The sequence below is a fragment of the Cupressus sempervirens genome, chromosome 11 (genome assembly GCF_028749045.1).
Source record: "Cupressus sempervirens isolate cs-2001-9-10 chromosome 11, ASM2874904v1, whole genome shotgun sequence".
NCBI classification, from domain to species: Eukaryota; Viridiplantae; Streptophyta; class Pinopsida; order Cupressales; family Cupressaceae; genus Cupressus; species Cupressus sempervirens.
The window spans coordinates 630,153,649-630,170,273 of record NC_143128.1 but is presented as its reverse complement, the minus strand read 5'-3'; the positions used below and the strand labels follow the sequence as shown (position 1 = coordinate 630,170,273).

The 16,625-nt window shown below is 33.4% G+C and overlaps 1 pseudogene; it reads right to left on the bottom strand.

Annotated features, from left to right (window-relative positions):
- Positions 1-3,462: 3,462 nt before the first annotated feature.
- LOC149531313 (protein CTR9 homolog) lies at positions 3,463-16,327 on the bottom strand (annotated as a pseudogene).
- Between the last annotated feature and the right edge of the window lie 298 nt (positions 16,328-16,625).

The following is a 16,625-nucleotide window of genomic DNA, read 5'->3' as shown; positions in this document are numbered from 1 at the left end:
AATTTCATTTTTATAAATTCTAAAAATTTGATTTTTTCAATGGCTCATTCAAAAATTATTTAAAAAATAAAAAAACTGAGGTCTTACAACATTTACATCAAATCTATTAGCTTAATAAAAACTACTAGTCGTTCACTTTTATTCGTCCAACATGAGCTGGTAGGAATTTCTGATAGGAAGTTTGATTTTTTTAAAAGGTAAAATGTGAACTACAAAACTCAATCAATACTAATACAAAATCTTTTAAGTCTACAAGTTGAAAATTAGTGCAATGAGAGATGAAATTTAAATAAGGTAAATAAAAAATGTAGAATATTATTTATTAATTTATGTAATTTGTTTGATTATTATTTTTAATTACATTCTAATATCTACTTTCTTTTTTAAAAATAAATATTTTCTATTTAGATTATTATTGTTGTTGTTATAATACCTTGTCTTGAGAATTGATATCAAACATCAAAATTAATATTTTTTCATAATTTCTAATTTCTAATTTCTAATTTAATAAAAAATGTTTATATTATAAAGCCTCTAAAAATTGAAGTATATATAACAATATATAAAAAATTGTTTCTATTGTAGTATATACAACAATGAAGATTGCTAGCATAAAGTTAATAGTTATTTATTTCATTTTCAAGTTTCTAAGGTGTCTCTTAGGTTCAATTCTTTTAGTTAAGATTATTTATGTTAAATTTTTCTAAAAGGATATGTCATTATCACCAAAAATAGAAGTCTCAAATAATTATATGATTAATTAGATGATAAATTATATGTGATCTTCAAATATTTCTCTTTTTAGAATAATTTTATTTTTATTTAATTTTAACTTTTGAATATAGTAAAAAATAAATTATAATATATATATATATATATTTTTGAAAAAGGGGGTAAAAATTTATTAAGTAAAAGCCAGATTACAAAGGCCTCAGGCCCAATATACCAAACCACAACCCAAAAGCCATTAAGTTCTATCCTTCTCCAGTAAATGCTCAAAAATCTCCACATAATCAGCAGGAAGATCTTCCCTATTGGAAATAGCCCAACTTGCTCCCTTCTCCGAAGCCCATTTTGCTAAGACATCAACAACTCCATTCCACTCCCTGGGAATATGACAAAAGGAGATATCATCCACAAAGCTTCTCAAGTGAAGAATCTCTCTAACAAGAGAGGCAATATGCCAGTTATAGTCATCTATTCTCTAGTTACTAATCATCTCCACAATAATCTGAGAGTCTGATTCGCACACAATTCTCCTCCATCCAAGAGAGCAAGCCCGCTCCATAGCCATCTTGATGGCCAAGACTTCCATCACATTATTGGAATTAACTCCTTTGTGAACAGAGAAAATGAAACAAACCTTTCCATCCACATCTCTTCCAATTCCTCCTACACCAGCTTGTCCAGGATTACCACAGGAGGAGCCACCAGTGTTAATATTTAGGACATTATCTGGTGGAGGTCTCCATCTCCCCATCCTACACACATTTCCTTTTAGTGGCTGAGATTTCTTACTGCTTCTACTTCTCAATCCTGTGTCCACCAATCCCAAATTCCTAACTATCTTGGAGTCATCAAGATCCACTGGCTCTGTCATATCACATTTAGCATAGATAGTCTCCTGAAGCCTACTTAAGATCAACTGCCATAGTTTAATGACTCCCAGGCTGGAGTTACAAAAAAATTGATGATTACACTCAAGCCAAAGATTCCAAAGAATGAAATAAGGTCCAACAGCCCAAGCCACCTGAAGGAATGAAGTTCTCGTAGGGGGTCTACCAAGGCTGTCCCAAAACTCAATAAGAGATTCAGCATGAATGCATCCATGGCACCATGCCTCCCACCACTTATGCCAAATTTCTCTAGAGAGAGGTCATAAGAAGAATAGATGAGAAACATCCTCTTCATGCAACCTATAAAGGGGACAGAAAGAAGGACCCTAAAACCCTCTTCTCTGGAGGTTATCCCAAGTAAGACACTTTTTTTGAGTAACCAACCATAGAAAAAAATTACATTTAGGCCATGAGAACCTATTCCAAACTTTTTTCCACTAGGGAGTTTCCTAAAATTCATTGCATTGACTATCCAACCGAGCATACCCTTGGGCCACAATGAAAGTACCTTTAGGGCTGGGACCCCAAGCCAGGATGTCTTTGTCCTTAGAAGAACTACATAGCCTAACAGAGAGAAGTTTGGCCAGTTCAGCCTGAATCTCTGAGGAGCCCCCCGAGGGCCAGTCTTGAGGATCCTTCCAATTAGCCACAACCATCGAGCCATACCTCCTCAAATTTTTAAAGTGACCTACTTTGGTCCAAACTGTAGCTAAAAAAATCTAACATAGAGGTTGAAGGTATGGATAGCTGGAGAGAATGGGAGGATAGCCATCCCAAGAGTCCTGCCAGAATAACAAACATGATCCCTCATTACATATCCAGAAGAGGCCATCCTTGATGAGAGGAGCACCTCTTTTAAGAGTCCCAAATAAAGGATCCCTTACCATCTAGCTCTATTCTAGGAATATCCTGAAGCTTCACTCCTGGGAAATACTTATGAGCCAGAATCTTAACCTAATCTCATTCTTGATTCTTGCACCACTTCCAATATAACTTTTTTGCCAGAGCCTTGACGCCAAGAGCCATGCATTTAAGGCCTAATCCTCTAGCAAACTTAGGCAGGAAAACAATGTCCCATTTGACCAAGCTCCATTTAGAAGAGAGGAGATTGCCTGACCAAAGGAATTGCCGCGACAAAGCATCAAAATCTTTCATAACTCCACTAGGAGGAGTTTGCACCAAACACCTATAAATGGGAAGAGCCTGAATCACAGTCTTGAGAAGGATGACCCTACCAGCAGAGGAGAGCCATCTATGAGTCCAGTGACTAATCTTGCTACAAAATTTGTCCAATAGACCTTGCCAATATTCTTTTAGCTAAGTCCCAAGGGTCAGAGGTACTCCAAGATAAATCAATGGAAGGGATCCAACCTGAAACTTGAGAATTCTAGCAATCTTGACCTGAATCGCTTAAGGAGTATTAAAGAAATAAATAGATGATTTACCTTCATTAATTTTCTATCTAGAGGCTTTCAAATAAGTATCCAAAATCATTCTGAAGTTCCTTGCTTCATTAATGGTAGCCAAACCCATTAGTCCAGTATCATCCACAAATTAGAGGTTGCGTGTACGCTGGAATATCATTGTGCCACTTCCACCCTTGGACAAGTCCCTGCTCTGCTTGAGATTTTATAAATCTGCCCAAAGCCTCTGCCATAATGATAAATAGATATGGAGAGATGGGATCCCCCTGCCGAAGCCCCCAAGAAGTAGATAATAAATCAGTAGGTTCTCCATTAATAAGAACTGAAAATAATGTGGAAGTCACACAGCTGAGAACCCAATCCACCCATTCCCTATCAAATCCAAAAGCAAGAAGCACTTGACTCAGGAACTCCCAACTAACTCAGTTGTAAGCTTTAGCTAAATCCAGCTTAATAAACATAGCCTTTTCCTTGGACGTGTCCATCGAATGAATAGCTTGCAAAGCAATAACCACTCCATCTAGAATCTGTCTACCACCAAGATAAGCTCCCTGTTCCTCGGATATCAAAGAGGCAAGGAAAGGCTTAAGCCTTTTAGCAATCAATTTTGTGATAATTTTGTATGTGACATTACATAAAGCAATAGGTCTGAATTGATCCAACCTGTTAGCTCCATCAATCTTGGGGATAAGAGTCAGGAAAGTAGCATTCAAAGATTTGAGCATTTGTTTATTTTGATATGATTCTCGAACAACTTCTAGAAGATCAAATTTAATAATTTCCCAAAACTCCTGAAAAAATTCAATGGGAATCCATCTGGGCCCAGGGCTTTACCTTTCTTCATAGCAAATACCACCTTCTCCAGCTCTTCAAGCATAATAGGTTTTAACAGATCTCTATTCATACTGTCAGACACAAGATGAGGAATGCAATCTAAAATAGCCCTTGTCTCTACCAAGGAAACAGGTTCCTCCTTAGAGATGAGTTGAGAGAAGTAATTAGTGGCCTCTAAAGAAATTGCCTCCTTGGAAAAGAGATGATCTCCAGAAGAAGAAACAAGAGAAGTAACGGAGTTTCCAAACTTGCGAGCTTTAACAGTGTTGTCGAAGAAAGCAATGTTTCTATCTCCCTCCTGTAGGAAATCCACCCAGGATTTTTGTTTCCAAAATATTTCCTCTCGAAGCTCCCATTATTCAACCTCTCTCAAAGCTAAGGATTCTTCAGACATTAAATCTGGAGTCATTCCTTGGTCCCTGATCTGGTGAGTGATACCATCCAGCCTGGCCTGGGCATCTTTTAAATGCTCTTGAAGGTTTCCAAAGCACTGTTTATTCCACTTTTTCAGCCTGAATTTCACATGTTGAAGGCTCTTCTCAAAGGTGAACATTTAAGTAACATGAGGAGGCCTGCCCTCATACCTCAAGGCTATCATAAGATCTTGAAGGAAAGGATCCCTCAACCACATCAGCTGAAACTTGAAAGAGGGATTCTTAGTCATTTTGAAAGGAGTGATAGAGAGCCTGATAGGCTAGTGGTCAGAGCCTCTCTAGTTAAGAATATCTAAGTTGGTAGACCATCTAATATTCATCAAAAAACAAGATACCAGGAACCTATCAAGCCTTTCCGAGATAGCCTCCATCCCACTCCTTTTGTTATTCCAGGTGAATATACCAGAACCAGGTTTAACATCAATAAGATTCAAAGAGCTCATATTATCTCTAAGCATACTAGAAGAAGGACCCAATTGAGAAGACCCACCTCTCCTTTCCTTAAGACTAGTAATAGCATTAAAATCTTTGGAAATAATCCAAGGAAGGAAAGGATTTAAAGATTGGACAAATATAATATGTGACCACATAAGAGATTTTCCTACCAAGTCACTAGGAGCATAAATATTGAAGAACAAGAATCTTTCACCTATCTCAAAGTGAGAAGCCATAAAAGAGATGGAAGACCTGCTCACAATCCACCACAGGGAAGTTACCTTCTTGGGATTCCAGAGACAAGCAAGACCACCTAAGCTTCCTTGAGCACCTATTGCCTGCTAGCTACCATAGGGCCATAACTTTGGCCCACAACTATTCAATTCATCAACTGAAAGTTTAGTTTCATGAATGAAAATAATATCTGGAGAGTGAGAATCTATCAATCTATGAACAACCTTTTGTCTAGGGATGCTGTTCAACCCCCTAACATTCCAAGAGATAACAATCATTTAGAAGATTGCGAGAAGTGGGACTCAATGGGCTTCACAAACCCTACCTCAACCAAAGTCTCACCCATCATCTTAACTTTCTCCTGATCTGTCTTCCTTCCACTTTTAGCAGACTTCTCTGAGATCCCTTTTTTAAAGGGTTTTTGCTGTAAGCCTAATGTGGATGCAACTTTAGAGCCTTTTGTGCTGTCAGTCACTCCTTTCTTGCCAAGATGGTTGGAGGCTATGATATTTGGACCATCACGGGGATGTGACTCACTAGGAATATCATAACATAACTCCTGAACCAATCCATCTAAACCAATAGGCTGGCCTTGTACTTCCTCAAGAATCTGGACTAGACTCCCAACTTCCTCTAGCTAGGGTTCCAAAAGAGAACCATCACTTGGGGATATCTCAACAAGTATACCTTCCTCTTGTATCAAGTTCTCCAACACATTAAACCTATTGAAGGTGTCATCACTTTGTTTATTCGTCCATATTCTCTTTTGCCCCTTTCCTTTATTACGTGGCTTCACTGGGATGAAACCTTCTTTATCTACAGAGGGACTAGCTGGCATAGGGTCTTTACCCTTGTCATATTTAAGGTTCAGCAAAGTGGTTGTTGATGATTGAGAAAATTTATTTCAGGGGCATTTGTGTTGCAAGTGCCCATACTCATGGCAAATCCTGCATCTGAAGGGTAGAGTTTCATGATCCAACTGATGATTCCATGAAGAAGGGCCTAAGAAAATTTCCATAGAATCAGGTAGTGGATTAATAAGATCAACCTCCACACAGATTCGTGCATATGAAATTACCTTTTGATCCTGGGTTTGGGTGGTCGACCCAACTGGTTTCCCAAGCAAAAGAGCTATCAACTGAAGAATACCCTCTCCCCAAAATTCCAGTGGTAGATGTGGAAGCCAGATCCACATAGGGACCCAAGACGGGATCTCTTCAGAAGAATTGAATCCAGTGTGCCAGGGTTTGATGAACAACCCAACTTGGTTAAAGAAGTATGGGACTCCTTTGAATACTTTGTTCCTATCCGACATGCATGAGAAAATAACCATAAAATAGTTGTTAGCCGCTAGAAGAATTTCCATATCCCCTTCCGAATTCCAAATCCGGTGCGCCCACGATTCCAACACAGGGAGAGGGAGTCAGAGGCCCAAAAACTTGCATATGAGTGCATGCTTGCTCCAATACTCCACATCTTCTAAAATTTTCTCTGTTTGAATAATCAACACTGGTTGATCATCCAATCTCTCCAAACACCCATTCGTCTTCTTAATTCAGATAGAACCTTTTGATGATGCCATGTTCTCTCCAAATGGTATATTGTCCATCTAACCTTTAGCCCCCCCTTACATCTGATAAGATGTATCAGGCATTTCCAAATCATCAGGCAAAATCTGAGCCCTAGGGGCTTCCGATTGCCCCATGCTCGGACTCAAAGGCAAAAATTTCAAGCAAAAACTAGAATCAAAACCACCAGTTCACGATTGTGCCTCCCTCACCACCATAGAATGACCACACTCTCTGAATGCCAACTTTTGGCTGGCCACAACTCCACCCAAACCTTCAGTGTTCTTACTTCTACTTCCTCACTACTCCTACTCAAACCCTCGCTCCAACATGCAGCAAAAATGCAGATAGAGCGAGCTCAAACCCACACCGAGCATGCGAGATCAGGAGGCAAAGGGCACATAGGCCCTAGCTCTGTAGGGTGCACATCGCAGAGCCATCTCCCATCAAATTATAAAATATATTTTATATTGTTATCAAGTTTATAATTTTTCTCCACCTTACTCGAATATTATTCACATGTTGTTTAACATATCTAGCTCTCATTATTTTTCAAAATTTGTAGGGGATAAAATGGTTTCCAATAGTTCCAAAAAATCTAGACCATGAAGTAAAGAAAATAAAAAGTTTATTATTTCATTATTTAATATTTTATTTTTCATAAAAATACTTCAAATTTTTATTGTAAAGATATGTTTTTAATATACAATTATTCTTAATTAACCAAATTTCCTAGTTTATGAAAAAAATGGTATAAATCTACAAATTTTTATTTTTTAGTTTTTTTAATATTTTGAATAATCTTTTCAATCACGTTGATAAAAAAAATTCTTTTCAATCACCCAATCATAAGAAAGTGAAATAGATTCTATCATTAAAAAATACTTAAATTTTGGTAAAGTATTTTAAAAATAAATATATGTGTTTATTATAAAGCTATTTTTTAAAACATATATTTAGCAAAAATCTTTCCAAAATTTCAGTTCTCCTTTTTGCTAGATTTTCTAGTTTTATAGATTTTTCTTATATTATTAAAATATTAAAATATACAAAATATTATGTTATATTAAAGATCTTTCAAAATCTGAAGTTTCCTTTTTTATTGATTTTCAACATTTATAAAATTTATTTCTATTATTCAAATATTAAAATATATAAATATTATATTATTAAATGAATACAAACTTTTAAAATGTTAAAAGTGGGCATTGTTATTGTAAACTCAAAACTCTCAAAACACTGCGTATTTAATTTTTTTTTAAACTATCTGTTCTAAAATATTTTCATAATCTTCTATTTTATAAATTTTATAATATTTTTTCTATATTAAAAATTATTTTCCAACCCAAAAAATTTAAAGAAACACTAATTAGAAACATCCTAATAATATATACTTAGGCTTGAATATATTGCATTTACTCTAGTTTGAATCTATTGCATTTACTTCATTAAACTCACCTCATATAACTGTACTAATTAGATTGATGATGTAATACATTTCAATTGACTAAGGAGAAATTGTGAAATAATATATACAATAAAGTAAGGAAGATATAATCACTTAGGCATGAAGACTTAATAAAATATACAACTTATTAGATATCACATTTGACATCAATAAGCCTACACACCTAAAATATATATTCTAGTAACATTTGGAGTCTAAAAGATATATAAATTATATATTTCACTAGTAGCTATCTATAATATCAGAAATAGTGGCCCTTCAAATCTTTAATATGCTCTGATAAGAAAACACAAAATATGCAGATTTCATAAATTTGACGACAAAATATGAATCCTTTAAAAATGCACAAAATACTAACATTACAAAAAATGATTCAAATATTCCATAAATAAACTCACAAAAATTATAACAAAAGATTTACCTCAAGTTTTTGCATGAATTGTCTCATGTTGTCAACAATGTTGATCAAGGCAATAGATAGAGAAGCACAAACAATTTTAAATTAACAGGAAGAAACTATACTGGGCAAGCCCGTTTTGCAACAAACTCTACTATTCCATTTTGAAAAAAAGAGTTTAATTTTATACAATATTAAACAAAATCCTTTAAATGAGGAGTAGAAAATTGACCTTAGAGATTGAATTAGAAACAATAGAGTTTACTATTATAAATAAATGCTAAACAAAATCTCTTCATTGAATAGAAAATAGAAATTAACAAAAAGAAAAATCCGTTATCGAAAAATATAAAAATTGGCAAGGGTTGACAATTTCCAGCAAAAAAATGTAAAAATCGAGAGCAAAGCTCCCACATATAAGCCTATCGACTTAATTAAAATAAATAATAATTCTTAAAAGATCCATAACTCCAACTTAAGTTGTCAACTATTTAATAATAGAAAGTAAAAATCCAAAATATCATACTTTCATAAGATGCAAAAATCAATTCCATTTATTTATAAAATAATATAAAAGAAAGTAATCATTAAAAACATTAAGACTCTTTTTTCTCTTGTTTTCATTTTCTTAAATTATATTTTATATAAAAATGCACATTCTTATTATTACAATATTTAAAATATTATAATATTATACACTCTCATACAATTTCTAAAATCTAAAATACAATTAAAAATCATTCAAAACTATACTTTAAAATTTGTTCAATGTTTTGGCTATTCTACAATTCTCATGGGTTACATTCCCAAAACCCATGTAATAGTCATAATAAACATTATATATTTAATAACTAAGTTTTATCATTCTAGGAAGGAAGTAATCTAAAATATTTGAAATCTTCACATCCTCTGCTAAAGAGCCACACCACATCTAACCAAGACATTTCTTCAAGTATATCCATTAAAATACAATTAAAATACTTTTCTTGGCTTTTAACATGTGTTTGCATTTTAAACCCGAAAAACTAAACAAATATAGAAAGTAGAATTTTTCTTGTAAAGCCTTATTCTAATGGTCACATTTCTCATAGAAGTTGGTAACGAACTCCATTAAAATAGGTTGATACTTTTGACATAAATGGATAACTAATATGGTAGCAAATGAGTTAAACATTACACACTAAGGTTTGATTCTTAGGCTAAAAGTGTTAAATAGTCAAAGTTGACTTATTTTTCCAAACTTGATTTCTTCATGAGTGTGTGATGTTTAAGAGTGGCCATATGGTAGAGAGATGAAATATATTATATCAAACAAGTGTGTTCGCATCATAAGCAACATTTTCTAGAAGAACCTACATGATTATATGTCATACTTTTTTTGACAAAGGAGTGACTTTCCCAGGTAAGACATTATACTTCCCAATCAAAGTCTTTCGTATAATAAATAGTTTGTTGGCTGATAAAATAATTTAAGATTAACATGTTTTTTTATTTTATATATATATATATATATATATATATATATATATATATATATATATATATATATATATATATATATATATATATATATATATATATATAAGTTGTAATAAATATAAAATTAGATATAGTAAAGAAACTATTAATTTTTATTTATTTTGATTAATGATTTTATAAATTTAAATGTACAAATAGTATAATCTTGTGTAAGATTCAAGTAAAATTTCACATATTTTTATATTTTTATTGATACTTTATCTATATTTGCTCACATAGTTATACATTTCTTAAATATCAAGTCACTAGTGCATTTCACCCTAAATCGCGACCAAAAATTGCGAGCAAGTTTTTTAAATGGGTTGGGTGGTCGCGTTGTAAAGCAAATTTTTTTTTTTTTTTAATAACATACCCATGTTGGTCGCAATTGCGACAAATTAATTACGTCGGAATTGCGACACACACGGCAGCATAAAACAAAAAAAAAGGGGCAAAAATGTAATTCACATTTCATTTGGCGAAGCTACGAGTTTGGTCTCCATCAACATTGGCACGAGGGAAGTTGCGAGTCCGGTCTCCATCAACATTGGCGCGAGGGAAGCAAAAAAGTCTGATCTCCATCGAAAAGGGCACAAGGGCACATCTACTACAGATCATTGATGGGTGCGTTTGATTGTAGAACATTGTAATAAAACTTTGTTGCGACTTATTGCTATGATTGTAGACTTCCATTTGTTCTTTCCCTTTTGTTTTAGCTCTTGTTCTTGCCATCTCCTTCATGCTCCGATCACATGGTATTTTAAAGTTTTTTTTGGGGTTTTTTTTTCCACTTTTTATGATATGCAGTGTATCATCTCATTAGATTCTTCACTCATACTATGCAAATTTCCACGAACTGCCTATTTGGATTATGTTCATGATCTCAACTATTAGGGGAAACTCTGCACACTTTGTCTTCTCTCGACTGTGTAGGGTTCTAGAATTTTGAACGCTTTTGATCTCCTTAGGGCTTGAAGAGCCTTATCTTTATCAGGTCTTCTTCCTTTGAAATGGATGTCATCTGAATTGACACTGAGTTTCTTATCAAATGCAATTGGCTACTTTGCATAATTCACACTAATAGAAACAACAACACCAACTATTTGTTACTCTGCAAGGAAAAAGTGAGCATCTTCTGCACCCCTTTCACAACTTTCATGCAATCTTTTGTGTCTGTTACAAAGTGCACTCCACATTTAATGATTCATCTTGATAGAAGTCCTCTCCTTGGAAAATAACAAGCTTTTTCATTCTTGAATAGGGCTTGACTACTATTCTATTTATCCCAGGAATGCCATGTAAAACTCTCTGCCATATACTAACATATTCAGGCTATATTGTGTTTTTTAATGGACACTTGTAATGTATTTCTACCAAGCCACTACTTTAAGAATATGCTCTCTTTCATCAAGATTAATTTCTAGGAAATTTACTAAACTTTTTATGTCAATACTTCAGTTAGAAATCTACTTTCTTGTTCAGCAACACAAAATCTGCCTTGTCTTCATAATTTTGTAAAGTTCTATGATGCTCATCTTGCAAAATCAACCTTGACATTTTTGAAAATTCATTGAAACATAGTGCATATTCCTTGTTTCTTGTATCATATTTCATTATTCCACAAATTTTTGCTCATGTTCAAATCATACAATTACATAGCTTGACAGTTCCTTAAATCAAATTAGCATACATATAGAAAAAATGCACGGAGATGGCAGGTTGTGAAAGCAATCATATAGGGCTGCAACATGGGCGGCCTATATTAATCCTTGAAACTTGCCATGTGTATGAGGGCTTGGCACTACTGACAGTTGGCTAAACACACAGAGCACATTCTTTAATTCAGACACTGCTTGACGAACCTCATTAGCAGTATGTTTTTGCTTTTGAAGTGTTGAAGTTGAAAACTTCTGCATGGCAACACCAACATCAAAGCATAACATGTAATTTGAGGGTGCCAAATGTACTACTCTTAATAATGTTCTTTTACAATCTTGCCACTGTTCTGCTTCATAATGTGATCGAGCTAAATATAATAAAATTTGGGTGTCAATGCCAAAATAGAATTTCCTCAAACAATTTTGATACATTTTCACTACAAGCTCAAACTGTCCTTCTGCAAAGTAAACATGTGCTAGATTTACCCACACATCAGGCATCTAAACAAAGATGTTTCCTGCTGCAGCTTCTTGAACCTGTGTGAAAATTTCCTTTGTAATATCAAAATGACCCCTTTTGGCTAGCACAATGCCTGCCCCATTTGAAGCATAGACATTTCTAGGTCTCTGAGCCAACACTTTACAATATAGTTCCCTAGCCTTATCAAGATGTATTCCCTCCACATCTGGATCCTTCTTCTCATTGCGTGAAGCTGCAAAATAATTCCAATTTCCAAGAGAAATGTCAGCATAAGCATCCTTACCATCTGATACATTTTGTGCAGTTTTAATTGTTTCTTTTGCTTTAAGCTAGTCATCTGTTTTTAGTTCTATGTTGCCAAGCATGGTAATCACATTTACTGAGGTTTTATCCACCTTAAGTGCCTCCCCAATCAATTCTAGGCTTATTTGGATCTCATTTCGAGCCTAGGCCATGGCTACAAGTCGTAGATATGCATCCACATAATCAGGAAACTTGAACAATATTAGCCTGTACAAAAGATTTGCTTTTTCAGTGTCATGTAGTTGTTCAAACAGCCTAGCAAGATTAAATAGTATGGTATATGAAATATTTTACATATTCAACAATGGATGATCTATATTCCAAGAGATCTTTTGTAGTCAAAATAGAAGTTTGAAAATTGTTGAAAATATAGTATAAGTTTATGTTGAAAATGGTTCTAATCTTTTAAATTGAATTCACCAAATAAAGTTATTTGAGAAGATGTTTTGTAGTCAATATAGAAGTTTGAAACATAGAAAATGTTATTTTTTTAAAATTTGTTTCACAGAAAGATTTTGAAGTCAACAAAAGGAAAATCAAGTGATGAAATTTTGTTCCTCTTATGTTCAATGATGTAGTTCTATTATCTTTTATTTTTTTATTTTTTTATTGAATATATATCTTAAAATTATTTTAAATAAATCTTAGGTTTAAATTTATTCAATATTTGATTTCTTTTTCAAAAATAAGAAATTGTAACCCACTTGAAGATTTTTGTGACATGACTTCTAAATGATTCATGAGAATTTAACTTATATCTTGAAAATATTCCAGATTGATTTGATTTACATTATTACATATATACATATATGTTTCTAGAGATATTTAGTTGATTTAAATATGTTGTTTCTTCTGATCTATCTACTGTATAGGTAAAATACTAAAGGTTCACCACACAAAGAGCCTTTTTGATGAAATGATGTATTCACCAAATAAGAAGTATTACCAATGTAGGATGGAATGAATTATTTATTATATCATCCCCAAAATACCTATATAGGAGACAAGAGTTAGTTGAATCATGAGCTTTCCATTGAGTTCGAAGATATTTTTAGAAAAAAATATGTATTTTTGGATAATGGTTAGCACTATAAAAGACAAGTTATCTAAATAGATTATTGAATTTTTTGTTAGAAAATATCAACTAGGATAAGATTATAAATCAAGGATAACAACATGATTTGGTATCCTATTTCCAAGATAAAATAGGCTACAAAGAAAGAAAAGTGGTTCACTCATAATATTCTAAAATGCTAATTTGGGTATAAATTGTGTCTTGTTGTCTTTATGGGCTTCATTTGGCTGGTCATTAGCTGAAAAACTAGGAATATATAAAGATCAATTAAATAGGGATAATCATTTATAGTTTTTGTATGAACACATTTAGACTATTTTAAATTAAATATATTGATTTTCGTTTGCATTGAGTTGATATAATAATTTTGCTTGCTTCAAATACATATAATAGATTAAATAAAATGTCTCATTATTTCTATATTCACCACTACTTATAGGTGAAAAAAGAACATTCAAGCATTCAAGGACTATTGTGATATTTTTTATGCAAGCTCACAATGTCCAATAGACTTTCAAACAACCAGAATGCTTCATCCCATGTATGAAAGTTTTCATTTATAAAATAGTTATTCTGTGGTATATGAAATATTTTATATATTCAACAATGAATGGTCTATCGTTCTCTTGTAACATTTAGCAAATAGTTTGAATACTTGACTTTCTATAATATTTTGTTACTTGTATGCACATTTTTAGGGAGCCAAATGACAAAGATGAGCTTGAAATATTTGAATACATTCCTTTTCATGCGAGTGATTATGAACATATGTCAAGATAGATTGAAATATACATATATATTTTTATCGCACACTTATGTAGTGCACACATTTAGATATGTGTAGTTACTTTTAAACATGTTAATCTAGTGTAACTTATAATATGTCTAATATAAGTCTAGGTTGAAAAAGGTTATAATTTTTTAATGGAATTTGTCAAATAAAGTTATTTCAGCAGATGTTTTTTAGTCAACATAGAAGTTTGAAACATAGAAAATGTTAGTTATTATTTTATTTGCTTCATAGAAAGATTCATGAAGTCAACAAAAGGAAAATTAGGTGATAAAATTTTGTTCCTAGTTAGGGCCACAATAATGGTTCCCACTTTCCATAATGAAGAAATTAGATGGAAAGTGGGGAAGCTAAATTTTAGGGGCTTCAAATGAAGCCAAATCTTTGAATGAAGGTCCCAAGGGGCTTCACTCGAAGCCTCCATGCCAATATTGGCGTGGGGGCTTTGAATGAATCTTAGGGCTTCATTCGAATCTGACATGTAGACCTCATTCATACTCCTAATAATCAATTGGAAAAGCTTTTAAATCCAACATTTTTTCTTGTTTGTCCCATGGTTTCATGTATGAGTTGGTGGACTAGGGCGCTAAGAGGGAAGTTAGCAACATCATACCTTGCATTAGCATCTCCGTCTATGATGCAGGAACACCTATTCATTGGATTTCTCATGGATAAATTCATATTTTAAATTATATTTAAATAGTATTTAAAAAGAAACTCAATTTAAATAGTGTTGTCACTTTATCCCACAACAACTCAAGTGAAACACCTTCTTCTAGTCGATGGAAGAATTCCATGTCCTTTAAACATACAGGAAAAACTTCAAAATTGATACTGGGGCTTTTATTGATGAATTCAACCCAAAAACCATTTCCTAATGCCTCCATGAAAGTTTGCTGAGCCAACTCTAGTTCATCACTCTGAAAATGAAGAACCCCAGTGTTGTTTAACAATTCAATGGGTACATCTTCTCTGCTCTTCTTCAGAAGAGACTTTGCTATGTTAAGAGAATCTAAGGCTACACCGGGGTCTGATGATATCAATAACTCATCCATCTTAATAAAGGAATGAGCATCACGTGGATCTATGCGAGTTGCCTTTCTTAGAATTTCCAAAGCCTTCTCTCGCTACCCTTGTTGAGCATATATATGGCCTATAGCTTTCAAGCTCTCACAGTTCTTAGGGTGAACCTCTAGAACCTTTTCAAAATTTGAGAGAGAACTCTTAAGATCTCCCAATTTCATTTAACCTATCCCAACCCAAAGTATGGCAACACAAAATCTTGTGGCTTCTGGCTTTCCTTGACTGATGCCATGTAGTAGCGGCTAGCAATTTCATAATCACCTTTGCTATGATAAGATCATGCAAGGTTATAATATGAATGAGATTTCATGAGAGGGTGGTTTGTCGAAACAAGAGCTATCTCAGTCAACTGTTCATTTGGATCTCCACATTGCTAATCACTTGGATCAATGCTTTTCTCTTTCTTCATAAAATAGGTTTGGTCGTACAGTTTAGCAAGTCAAGAAAGTGAACCATTTAGGTTAGTGTCTCCCCTCCCAAATGATTTCCTCAAAATCAATATAGATGGGTTTTCAAGGAGTAATCCACGTCCAACAGGAATGGGTGGTACTAGTAGTGGAACTTTAAGCCCTGTTTAAGTTTTTCTTTTCTACTTCCTTAAGTACTCATTCTAAAAATTAGATGGAAGCTTGGGCTATTCTCTATACTCTTGAGAAAGCCTGTGTATTAGTCTGGAAAATGATTTTTGCAAGATGGACTATGATTCTTGTCACCCTTCTGAATAGTGGAAATTTTCTAGATTGCTTTTGGAGGCTAGCCCTGGTGGCTATGCTGATGTACAATTTAATATGTTTGAGAATGAATATGAACCTTTTTGTTAATATGATTCTAGATGTTAAGTAGTTAGCTATAGATGCACCCTTATGTGTGATCTTTTTTCTTAAATCAATATAAAAAGGTGTGGCCCCTCAGGCCACAATTTACGTGGAAATGAAAAAATGTAAAATAAACATAGATATGAGATAAGAAAAATAATAAACAATGGAATAATAACAAAAGCAATAGCCATTGCTAAAGTCTACCCTTCTCATACTTTGTCACTTGCATAAGCTCAAAAGAAGAGATGCTATAAGCCCTAGAAAAGACATAGCTGTTGAACCTAGGAATTCTTATAAAAATTTTCAATGTGGAAATCGTTTCTCATCATGCATCTGAAAAATAAGTCTCGCTGTAGATTTTTCTTAAAATCACAGTCAATGAATTTAAGGCTATAAGAACAAAAATGCCTACCAAATGTGACACTTTGGGTTTCAACATTGAAACTAAAAAGCATCAACCTACATTGGACAAAACAATTTAAACAAATT